This window comes from Monodon monoceros, unplaced genomic scaffold (genome assembly GCF_005190385.1).
Source record: "Monodon monoceros isolate NGI ecotype Baffin Bay Population unplaced genomic scaffold, NGI_Narwhal_1 Super_Scaffold_19, whole genome shotgun sequence".
Taxonomy (NCBI): Eukaryota; Metazoa; Chordata; class Mammalia; order Artiodactyla; family Monodontidae; genus Monodon; species Monodon monoceros.
Genome location: NW_021703775.1, coordinates 58026945 through 58033472, shown reverse-complemented (window position 1 = coordinate 58033472; position 6528 = coordinate 58026945). Strand labels below are relative to the sequence as shown.

At 41.4% G+C, this 6528-nt stretch overlaps 1 non-coding gene across 1 annotated transcript; it reads left to right on the top strand.

Annotated features, from left to right (window-relative positions):
• The first annotated feature begins 1542 nt into the window (after nucleotides 1–1542).
• On the top strand, nucleotides 1543–1615 carry TRNAG-CCC. Its single transcript has one exon. It is a non-coding gene; the product is annotated as a tRNA-Gly (tRNA).
• The last annotated feature ends 4913 nt before the right edge of the window (nucleotides 1616–6528 follow it).

Sequence of the window (6528 nt, the reverse complement as noted above, 5' to 3'; positions counted from 1 at the left end):
AGCAGTCACTCACAATTCAGCTCCCCATCCTCCCTTCCCAAGCCATTCTTGTCTTCTTCGTACACCCTCACCTGGTTTCCCCTGACCCTAAGTCCTAAAAGAAGCCTAATTCACTTCCAGATCCTGCTTCCCTCCATGAAAATAAAGGACGAGACAATAACTGTATCTAGTTCTTCTTTAAGATGTCACACTGACTTGATTTCCAGCTGAAATGAAAACTGGCCAGATGAGGTGGTTTTAAGGAAATGTTAATTCTTATTTTGACCAAATCAGCACAACAGGCCACTGTATATATAAATCCACCCAAAGTCAGTCAGTTAAATAGACAATGCCTAGAGCTATAGATACACTATCTACATGACTCCTTCAAATGAACCTTTATTCATTTGTTTAGTCTATAGCAGAAAGCCAACTGCCTTACTTCAGCTCAGAGGGGGAATGCTGAGATATTGTACAAGCTACATGCAGTTGTCCAAGCTTCAGGAAATTTGAACTGAAACATGGACTAAAAAAGCCCATAGTACATTTACATGTTGAGCTGTTGTTTAAACCCTTTTCATATGTGGTGAGCTCACATTCAAAATGTTTTGACTCAACATTCATAAGGGCTTGGCAAGGACTTGTGGGGAGGAGTGCCCTGTCACGGGAAATAGGAGAAAAACAAGGCCGCCTCAGCACATTCCCAGGCCTTCATGGGCCAGGGTTTCTGTTATTAAAAAAAAAAAAAGTCAAATAGAGACTCTATCCTCTCAATCCAGCAGTAATTCCAAGGCTACAATAAGTCAACAGTCACTATTCCCATGGCTTCCTACTACAGAGTGTCTCAACAAAGTATATACATAGTATGTTAATATATTAATATATGTTTTAAAGAGTAGAGCAGTTAGACATTAACTAATATCTGTTTTGGTTATGCTAAAGTCACACATTTTTTAAAAAGCCACCATTTCAGAGTGGACCACATGCAAGATACATATTGCCTTAATAAATACATTTAACTTCTGAAAGGGATTCACATTTTCCTAGGACGCACAGTTCTGAGCGAGTTTATAAAGGCCCAGAGTTGTTAGCTCTAAGGGTGATAGGTCTGGTATTCACCAGCATATATGCCCCACAGCTTGGGTCCAGCCACAGATTTACTCTCAGATGCCAACACTTCTTGCAAAAGTCCTTGGAAGGGACTATCAACACAATTCATGCATAAAGTTTTCACCCTCAAAAAGACTTTCTACTCTTGTGTTTCAGTTGAACCTGTAGGTAATCCAAGTTAAAGAGCTAAAATGGCTGCAGTGAATGGACCACATGGAACGCCATGCTGAGCGATATAGACTTCATATTTCCATTAATGGGGCATCCAGTAAAGTTCTAAAAGTCTGTTTGAGGCTATTAATCCAGCAAGAGTAGGAAGATGGATTCAAGGGAGTAGACGCTCTGGGGAGATGTAGGGAGCAGATCAAGGCAGAAGGGATGCTTAGGAAGAAGAACTGAGAAGCCCTGATAACTGAGCAGATATAGAGCATAACGAAGAGAGGTGGAAGGACTTCCCTGGTGGCTCAGTGGTTAAGACTTTGCACTCCCAATGCAGGGGGCCCAGGTTCGATCCCTGGCCAGGGAACTAGATCCCACATGCATGCCACAACTAAGAGTTCGCATGTCACAACTAAGGAGCCCTCAAGCCGCAACTAAGGAGCCCACGAGCCGCAACTAAGGAACCCTCCTGCCACAACTAAGACCCAGTGCAACCAAATAAATAAGTAAATATTTTTTAAAAAATAAAAAAGAAGAGAGGTGGATGGCATACAGGGATGACATCAAGGTTTCTATCCAGAGAGCTGGGAGTGTGATGCAATCATTGACAGAAACAACAAACCAGGAGTAGGAGCCAGCTGGCAATGAATTAAGAAGAGGGTTGAACTCAAAGAATCTTAAAGCTGGAACATATCTTAAAGGAGACACCAAGCCCAACTTTCTACTTCCTCTGTGTACCGATATTTCAGAGACAAAACTGAGGCCCAGAGTGGAGAGCATAAAGACTCGTTGAAGGTTTCACAGCCAGTTGGCATGAAATACACACTAATACCGACTCTTTGGTCTCTTGGTTCTTTCTGCCCTGTGATCGTTCAATTGTCCTGTGCAAAAGCTAGAAATCTTTCCGTTGCAAGTGATAGAAAACCCAACCCAATTTGACTTGCACAAATAAAGAAATCTATAGGCTCATATAGCTTTAAAGTCCAGAAGCTTCATGTGACACTTGGTTCAGCAACTCAACAATGTCACTAAGTACCTAGTTTCTTTTTGTGTAGTCTCTGCTCAACATCCTGGGTGGTTCCAAGATGAGTGTGAACAGGTCCCTGGGCTGTGGGCTTACTCATTCATATCCAGCAGGAAGGAGAGCACATATTTGTTCTGGAATTCCAAGTAAAAGTCTTGAGACTTACTCCGATCAGATCTGCTTACTCACATGTCCACCCAGAACCAATCACAATGACCAGGGAGTCAACTATGCTGATCTGGGTCACATGCTTCACCCCTGGGATCAGATTTCATAGAGCCAAATGGACCCCCAAACTGAAATGAGGGCTATAAAGAAGAAAATGATAGAAGATATAGGACCAACCAAAAATGTCTATTACACATTGGTTGTCTAAATCTCTCTCTTTTTCTCCATATCAAGTTTATAGCTTTTGTGTTAGATACAATGACTAAGTGGTTTGCTCAAAGTTTCAAAAATATATTATACAGAAATCAGAATCTCCATACTCACCACAGTATTGAGAAAAGGGAGCAGGGGTTTAACAAATATGTTAAAGGGAAAGAAAAGTAATCAGAGTCATTAGGCTCAAACTCTAGGCAAATGCAGCCAAGTCTTTCCCCTGAGATATATTTTAGGCAGCATTCTCTAAAGCCCAGTAAAGTCTGAGGCGGCTGTGTGCTGGGGCCTTTTCCCCTCACTTCAGTTGTGGGCTGGCTTGTTGATTGGTGACCCTACAATATGAAGCCTCTTGTCACTCTGACATCAGTGATGAGTGGTGTGGCAAGGCTTGGTATACCTTTGATAATTACTTAAAAATGACTCTAAAATACCCAGTTGTTTTTTTTTTTTCCTACACCATTGCCTAAGGAAGTCTTTAGCAACCACTGGTACATGCTTCTGAGAAACATTTGACCACAAGTATCTTAGATTCAAAACACATTAATATGTATGTATTTATGTATTACGTTTGGTTCCCAAGCCCAGTATCATAGAGGTAAGAGGTGCTCTGGTCCCAGGCTTAGACTCCTGATAATGACCCCACGTGGGGAAGAGCACCTTGCAGCCTCCGACACGGGCAATTCTTACTTGGTGAGGGGTTTCTTTTTCGGGAAGCCAGAGCCACTATTCCGTGGCCTCTGAGGCACCATTCAAGAATGGGAGGTTGATTTTATGGTTGGTTTGCTTTCATTTGTTTTCATCTGGTACCTGGCACCATAGCCATCATTCCATGCTTGTCTTGGCTCCTGACTCCAACCAATTCTTTGGGCACCAGTGGTTTCTGAAGTCTTTCTCATGTCATTTCCCAGTATGGCTCAAACTGCCTTGTGAATTAGCAGAAAGAAGAAATGTCCCCAAGGGACATGATCTTGAAGCCCCATGAGGAGAGACACAGCCACATGATTCCCTGTAAATGAGGTGTGAATGAGGCCATATGTTCAGAAGAGGGAAAGCTAGCATGGGTCTAGCATGATCAACTGCTTTGTATTCCAAGGTGAACACGCAGCTGTTGCAAGAAGGGAATGCTACCATGTTACTCTCTGAGTGAATAAAGTTCACTTTTGCAGGAAAGAAGTTCAGTGTGTATTTAGGAATGAACGTGTGTGCATGAATGTGTGGGCACATGCATATTTGCTTAATTTTTTTTTTATTGAAGTGTAGTTGATTTGCAATGCTATGTTAGTTTCTGGTGTACAGCAAAGTGATTCAGATATATAGGTATATACACATATATTGAGTATCTAAAATAATATATATTATTCTTTTCCATTATGGTTTATTACAGGATATTTAATGTAGCTCCCTGTGCTGTACAGTAGGACCTTGTTGTTTATCTATTTTATATATAGTAGTTGGTATCTGCTAATTCCAAACTCCTAATTTATCCCTCCCCCGCTTTCCCCTTTGTTAACCATAAGTTTATTTGCTTTAAAATATTAAATGTTTAAATTATTAATATTAAATTATTTTAAAATTTAAATAAATTATTAATATTAAAATGTTTTCTGTTAACTGCTGACAACAGCAATCCCAGAAAACCAGACCCCCTGTTTCTGCCTATTTGGAAATGGCCTGTTTGCCTCCTGGAGCAGGGGCTGAGGTGTTCCATAGGCTCATTCCTGTCCTCACTGGCCTGGCCTCCCCAGTCTCTGAAATGTGCATGTCCTGAGCCTTCCTTCCCAGCCTCATCTTCCCAGCCTCTCTTCTCCTGTCATGCAAAGTTACTCAACGCCCAATAGTGGCTGTTCCCGCCATGTTCTCTTTGTGCGTATGGGCCCCTCTGCACTGCCACTATGCGGCAAAGAAGGGGAAAGGGCTCCACATTTACATCCCCAGCCTTGGGAACCAGACCTTCCCCCCTCCCCTGCCTCGCACCAACCCTTGCTGGCCGGCTCGCTGTAGTCCAGCATGTGCCATTTCTCCTCTTGGCCAAATTTCACAACACAGACTCTACACAGTTAGAAATATCAAGAGTAGTGCTTCATCTTTTTCAATCCACTTCAAGCTTAGGTTTAAATCTACCAAACCAGCTCTTCTTTTATCTTTTATCTGCTTTATTGTTAAGATCCTTTTCTCTTCGGGGCCTTTGTTAATACTGCTTGATACGGTATAAGAGACAAGCCTTGTTTACGACAGTCTGATTTACCGAATCTTCTTCTATTTTCTCCTCTGTGAAATGGTGATAATACTGACTCACTGTCTGCTTCCTGGAGCTGTTGTGAGGAGTAAGAGAAATCACATGTGAAATTCCTCACTTGGAAACTGATTCATAACTGGGGCTCAATAAATGTTAATAACACTCCCCCGCCACCACGAACCACATTTACTGTGACTAAAGCAGATTCCGATTGGCAAGTCACACTCTACAACAGTGCTTCTCAAGCCCTGGTGCACAATGCAATCACCTGGGGAGCTTTAAAAGTACTTGTGTCTGGGAGCCACTCTCCTGTCCCACCTTTAAATATCTGAAGCGTTGGACCTCCTTATTTCTTGGTAGGTAATATTTCTGCTGCCACACCAGACATGTGGTTTTCTCCCTCTGGCTCCTCTCATTCTTCCCTTTCCACTAAGCTTTGGGGAAGTTTGTTACACAGCAATAGAAGCACACCTCAGAGATATTGTGGGTTTGGTTCCAGACAATCACAGTCAAATGAATCTCACGGGGTTTTTGGTTTCCCAGTGCATAGAAAAGTTGCGTTTACTTTACACTGTAGTCTATTAAGTCTGCAATAGCATTATGTCTAAAACAACATTGTACGTGCCTTAATTTATTGCTAAAAAATGATGACCACTGTCTGAGCCTTCAATGAGTCATAATCCTTTTGCTGGTGAAGGGTTTGAAATATTACAAGAATTACCAAAATGTGACACAGAGACACGAAGTGAGCAAATGCTGTTGGAAAAATGGCGCCCATAGACTTGCTCAACGCCGGTTGCCAGAAACTTTCTATTCATTAAAAAATGCATCATTTGCAAAGTGCAATAAAATGAGGTGTGCCTGTAGATAACTAACACACTCCTCTTATCACAGCATGGCACTGTTACGTCCCTCACTTTCAGATAGATTTTCATTTTTGTGTGACTTTTTTCTCAGGAATAAGGTGGTCATTAAATTTGCACGACTGGATATATTAGTGGGTCCCTCTATGACTTTGATATATCTCCCTTGTCTGTTAGCTTTATTAAAAATGACTGTCTTCTTTATTAGTAGTTTATTATCATTGGTGGGCCCATCTTGAGATTCCATCTCTGAAAAAATGAAAGATTACCTCCCCTCTCTAGGATATTGGATAATTCATCAGTGTGGAACACATCCTGGAGCCCCCCTTCTGTTCACTAACCCCTTCCTACCTCATCATTAAACATGATCACAGAGTCTGATGAGTCCTTTCTGTTCTTGGAACAGGTTCTACTTTTTCAGGGACACCTTGCTGACTCCCAGGTCCCTGTGTTTATTCTCTCCTGCTTGGGCAGAGAGGAACAAATACAAGTCAATACTTTAAAACAGACATGTATTTAATATTTTTTAAAACAATACCTACATATTCTAATATACTCTTCTATTCACCTTTCTTTTATAACTATATTTTTATGCATGTATTATTTTGGAGCATTATTATGAACTCATAGCCTTTCACACACTCACCCTGCACCAATTTGCCATAACTGGTTTTATTAGTTGATGTTCACATCTGTACATCTAGGCTAATAGAAACTCCCCAAGCATTGCTCTGATAGTCTTGAAAGATCCTTGTTTTTAGACCACAGCAATGAGA